Source organism: Ursus americanus, chromosome 13, assembly GCF_024610735.1.
Source record: "Ursus americanus isolate L20-20 chromosome 13, mUrsAme1.1.p, whole genome shotgun sequence".
NCBI lineage: Eukaryota > Metazoa > Chordata > Mammalia > Carnivora > Ursidae > Ursus > Ursus americanus.
Genome location: NC_142139.1, coordinates 66,601,643 through 66,607,973, shown reverse-complemented (window position 1 = coordinate 66,607,973; position 6,331 = coordinate 66,601,643).

Genomic DNA, 6,331 nt, shown 5'->3' with positions numbered 1-6,331 from the left:
AATAATCACACAAATCAACGTAAAATCATACCAGAGAGCTACTATTGAAAACACTATGGGTGCAGTTCCTAAAAAAGTTAATAATAGAATTGCCCTTCCATCCAGCAATTGCCCTTCTGGGTAGGTAGTCAGAAGAATGGGGCACCTGGGTGGCTCAGTCGGTTGGGCAGCTGCCTTTGGCTTGGGTCATGGTCCCAGTCCTGGGATCAAGCCCAGCGTCGGGCTCCCCGCACAGCGGGGATTCTGCTTCTCCCTCACCCTGCTCTTGTGCTCTCGCTTGCTTTCGCTCCCTCTCAAATAAATAAACAAAATCTTTGGGGGAAAAAAAAGAATGGAAAGCACTGTCTCAAAAAGTTACCTGTACACCCATGTTCCGAGCAGCCTTATTCACAGTTGCCAAAATGGGGAAGCAACCCAGGTGTCCATCAAAGGATAGATGGATAACCAAAATGCAGTCTAGCCATACAATGGAATGTTATTCAGCCTTAAAAAGGAAGGAAATTCTGACATTTGCTCAGCATGAATGAAGGCTGAAGACAGATGCTAAGTGAAATAAGCCAGTCACGAAAGGACAAATGGTGCATGATTCCTCTTCTGCGAGGTACTTAAGAGTAGTCAATTCATAGAGACAGAAAGTAGAATGGAGGTTGCCAGGGACCCGGGGTAAGGAGGGAATGGAGCTTTAGTGTTTAAGGGGGACAGAGTTTCAGTTAGGGACAATGAAATAGTTCTGGAGACGGATCGTGGTGATGGCTACACAACGAGGTGAACGTACTTAATACCACTGAGCTGTACACTTAAAAATGGCTAAGATGATAAACTTTATGTGTATTCTAGCATCATTAAAAATAATTTTAAAATAACAAACAAAAAAATTACACCACAGAGAAGAGCAGCAAGGCTGCCCCGAGGACACGACGGCCAAGCCAAGCTTTGCAGGATGAGGGAGGGCTATGGGGATAGTGGCGCCTCCACCCTTGCCCACCGCTGGGGTTCTCCGATTGCACAGAACTCCAGGCTCCTTCAGCGGCCCTCTCCACTCAGATTGAAGAACCATGTACAGAAGGGGGTAAAGGAGCTTTCCACTATAATATCCAATGATCATGGCCAGTGATACACGGATTACCTTCAGGCTTCACGCTATTGTGTTTTCCAAGCACTACACCGCTGACTCTCAGACTTCAATATACACCAGACGTATCAGAGGAGCTTGTGAAAGGCAGACTCCTAGACCCTAACCCCCCCACATACTGATTCAGGGGTTTGGCATAGGGCCCAGACATATGTATTTGAAATAATGTCTTTCAAATAAAATTTAAAGATGTATTTTAAATAATATATTTTAAATAACCCGCACCTCTAAGTCACTCGAAAGGCCACCAGGAGATCACACTTCTATGAGATACTGGATCTCTGCTTATTTGATAAGTCTAAAACTCCAGGTTAGACCATCGTTAGCATTAATTTGCCAGGCAACGGTTAGGAACTGCAACCATTTATCTCAGAATGGCCTGGCTATCCAAAGAAAACAAAACAAAGAGTAGAGGAAAGTCCGTGCATTTCCATGGTGCCCATATCCCAAGCTACTTCACAGACTCTATACCTCTCTGGGAAGCAGGGAAACAGAGTTTAATGCCCATTCTATAAATAGATAAATGAAGGCAGGCACAAGGCAGTGATACGAGTTATTTAAAAGATGGGCGCTTGTCATGAAATATGGCTCTCAACCCCCCTTCTACGTAGCAGATCAGGTCCAGGGCCTATATCCCTAGAAGCAAGTCTGTCAAAAACACTTAACTTAGAGGCGTGCACAGGTAACATATTCCAGCTTATTAGCAAGCTATCAAAATGTATTCCCAGCAATTATTATTAGCTCAGAGCTGCTGTATTTAGCACTCCATCAACCTGAAACCATTCTTTTCCAATAGTACGTTACAGTGAGGACCCCAGTGACTGCCCAGTGACTCTCTGCATGGTTCATAAGTCATTAACCCTGCTCAGCCATCAAAGGACGACTCCTCTGTTCTATATGGTTATGCCAGGATCTAAACTTTACTGAATCTTACTTTCTTGAAAACTGGTAACGCACATATAGTAAGTAACAGGGTATTATTCAAGAGGATATTTATTTTATAAACCTGAGTATGCCATTCGCCAAGCATGGTGGGTCGTGGTCCAATTGCCCTTCTCTGTTACTAAGTGACGTTCATTTTGCTGGGCTCCAGATGGGGCTGGATACAAGGTGGAACGCTTGAGCAGAGTTTGGAAAATAAGTTTCCGTGAAGAAGGATAGGCCATTTCTTTGTTTATCTGGATCTTTTACCTTTGCGGAATGCCCGATAGCCAGACTTATTTAATTTCTGTTCTAAGACTTTTTTACTAAGATTTTATTTATTTATTTACTTGAGAGAAGGAGAGAGTGCAGGTGGGAGAGAGCATGAGCGGGGTAAGGGGGGAAGAGAGAAGGGCAGAGGGAGAGGGAGAAGCAGGTTCCCCACTGAGCAGGACCCCGGGACCCCAGGACCCGGGGATCATGACCTGAGCTAAAGGTAGACGCCTAACCAACTGAGCCACCCAGGAGCCCCTCTAAGACTTTCTAAGAAAACATTCATTGCCTTGACTCTTCCATTCTAGTATTCCACCTTTCTTAGTATTTCATTTGTGTCTTATTTGCCCGGTGAGTCAGCAAGCAACCTAAGGCAGAGTCAGGATGAAACTCTAGGCCTCCCAATTCTTTCTACCACATGATTGCACATGTGAAAGTCTCCTTATCCCTGAGGAACCTGTAACTTTTTAATAATTTTATAATACAAGGCAGGAAGGTAGCCTGGAAAACATGTCCAGTAGCTCTTGGGTCTGATAGACCTGTGTTTGAATCCTTGTTACGTCAGCTTCTTTGCTTTCATCCACAAATAACAAAACCCCCAAGTCAAATCCTTAGAATATATCTGGCATTTTTCACGACAATGAATCCAGAAGTAGCTGGACAGGGTGGCTCCAGGTGGCTGGTTGGGAATAACCCAAATTCTTTCCAGCTTTCTGCCCTACCCTACTCCAGGCCTTATACCCAGACACAATGGCCAACGGAAAACGACTATTAATTTCTTTTTTTTCATCTTTTTTATTTAAATTCAATTAATTAACATATAGTGTATTATTAGTTTCAGAGGTAGAGTTCAGTGATTCATCAGTCCTATATAACACCCAGTGCTCCTTACATCACCCCCCCTCCTTAATATCCGTCCCCCAGTTACCCCATCCCTCCACCCTCTCCCCTCCAGCAACCCTCAGCTTGTTTTCTATGATTAAAAGTCTCTTATGGTTTGTCTCCCTCTCTGATTTTGAGAAAAAGGCCATTCATTTCTTTGAGCCTCACTTCTTTATTTGTAAAATAGTCTTATCATCTGTATGCAGTTTATGGAACAGTAAGCATTAAACAGGATAAAATGCGTCCAAGCCCTAAGCAGAGCACAGGGCCTATCCTGACGCTCAGTACTTGAAGACTGAACGAGGTCCCTTCAGAGTCTCCTAGGGGATCTCATTGAAGGGAGTCAGGATGAGCGCCCCGGATTTAAAATCTCAGATTTAAAACCTGGCACCACTGCGTCCTGGCTAAGTCATCTACAGCCTAGGCAATTCTAGTACCTCGTATAAGGGGTTTGGAGAAAGTTAAATAAGATGACGCACGTAAAGCACATAGCACTGAGAGCCCGGTAGCTGCGGGGGGTTCAATCAATATGAACAGTGGGGAGGGGGCCAAAGAGGACCGTAGCTCGGTGCGGTAGGGTGAGCTTCGTGGGCCCTAAAGGTACTTTTGGGGAAGGAGTCTCCGCAGCCGCTGAAAGGGCAGGGCCCGTCGCGCGCGAGGACCCAAGGTCAGCCAGACAGGGTCGGTAAAACGAGACGTGCTTCTGAGAAGGTCTGTCGCTGCCCCAGGAAAGCTTCAGCTTCGGTTAGGGCAATATGGCAGCCCCGGCCGTAATCCTGCGCGGGGCCGGAGCTGCCTCGGTTCCCGGCCCCAGGCTCCTCCGCGGGAGCACAAGGCCCGGCCGCGACGCTGACCTGCCTCCCGAGCTCCGTAGGTGGCAGTGTGCGCGCGGCGCTGGAGGCGGGAGGCGGGCGTGGCCACCCCGGAGCCCCGCCCCGACCCCGGCCCCGCGCCACACCCGGCGCCCAGCAAAACACAGCAATCCCTAGCGCCTTCCAGCCGCCCTTCCTCCGGCCGCCCCTCCTCCCCCCGGCCAGCCTGCTGTGCTGGAAACAAGTCGGGGATGCCTAGAGGCACCTTTGCAACGAGACAAATACAGCGCGAAAAAGCCTCAGCTGAGTTTGTAAACACCATTACCTAACCCTGGCTTTCAAAATGGATTTTGAAACTCGTTTCTCCTTTAGCTGATTCCACGGGCAGCCTTTGGGTCTGAGAAACCCATTCGACCAGGGAGAGGTTAAAAGGAAGGATTACATGGCGTTAAGAACTCAAAGTCAGGCTAATTCTTGCCAGCATGTTTGTCATTCACATTGAAGTAAATGTTTTGCTCACTCCACCCCCTCCCCCAACGAGATGATTTTAGGCTTACAGGGTGATTTATCCCTCAGGGAGCTCCGCGAATTATCTCCTTCTGGCACCTCTGAGAAGCAGTTATTTCAGAAGCTAAGGGTACCAGCTGCCTGGAACACATATTAGCAAATCCTTTGAAGGAGGCAGACATCCGTCCTACAAAACCAGGCAGGTGGCTACAGTCTTAGGAAAAGAATACAGACAAGGGAGTCCTGGGTTCAAGTTCCCTCTCCACCATCTACCAGAGTCAAGTGTACGCAGCTCTCTTGAACCCCAATCTACAAAATGGCCCTACCTCAAGAACAGAATAAAAGGATTGGCAGCGCCATTTAGGAGCCGAGCCAAAGAAAGAAATCACAAACATGGACATACTCTATTTAAAACCTTGATGTTTTTCTCATCAGTGATTATTTTGCATTAGTTTTTCGTTTTTAAATATTGCATTGAAATCTTATTTATCTCGATCACGGAGTTGGGTGGGTTTTGGGACATCCTCTTATATTTTGCACAAGAGGCAAGCACCTCACCACCTCACCCTAGTCAAAACTCTGAAGATTAGATAAAATAATATATCTAAACATACCGAGCACCTCATAGACTTTTCATAATGTTTGCTGAGGGACTGCATAGAGAATTCGGGGCTGAAGGCCATGTGAACCCGCTCTCCAGGATGAACCCTGCATTGGCACTTTCACACAGTCTCTTGTTTATTTCTTTTTTTAAGATTTTATTTATTTGTCAGAGAAAGAGAGCACAAGCAGGGGAAGCAGAGGCAGGGGAGAAGCAGGCTCCCTGATGAGCAAGGAGCCCAATGCGGAACTCGATCCCAGGACCCTGGGATCATGACCTGAGCCGAAGGCAGATGCCCAACCAACTGAGCCACCCAGGCATCCCGCATACAGTCTCTTGTTTAAAACCCACAATTCAGTTGAGGGTTAATGACTCCCATCTTCAGACAAAAATTCAAGAACACAGAACATGTGTAGGAACCAGCCGCTCCCTGGTTCTCCCCAGCCCAGTCTGCAGGCCCGGGAGCGATAATGCATTTGCTCTGAGGCATTTCAGTGCTTGCTGCAGCTGCCCCTTTTGTGTGTGACACAGCGCGCAGGGGATTCACAGAGCCCACTGTGGGCCCTGTGCTAGCACCTTTGGGATCCAAATACTTTCAGACTGTGGTCCCCCGCTGTCCTGGAGGGGGGCGGGTAGGAGGGAGGGTGGGATGAGAGAGAAGGGAAACACGGGCAGCGGGATATAGTCACTCAAGTTCTTTACCTTTGTTTCCTTTTTGGAAAGTAAACTACTGTTATTTAGGTTCCAGATTTTTTTTTAAAGCTCCAGTATTATTTCTAACCTTGAAAAAAAATATTTAGAGTTTATCGGTTTAAAAAAATAACTTGTCCGTTGTCTTATGAACAAGCTATGTCTGCCGGACAGAGTTGGTCTCAAAGTAGAATGGAATAAAGTGGAAAGGACGGTAGGCTTGTTGAGAGTCTCCATGGACTTCAACCCCTGAGCTGCTAAGAATCTGTTTAAAGCAACTTCCACTTCAACTCCTCCACTCCTCTCCCTTTCTTTCCTGATCCTTAATTCTCTATTCCTCCCCTCAGGCAAAAGGAAACAAAGAGTGAGTCCTTGCCCTTGTCAGGCCCAGTGTTGGGGGTATGTTATCTAATCAAATGCTAAAATGCTGCAGTGAAGTAGACGTTCTTATTGACATTTTTAAGGATAGAGATACCACCCAGGTCCACTAGGAATCCAACGGCTACACTGGGG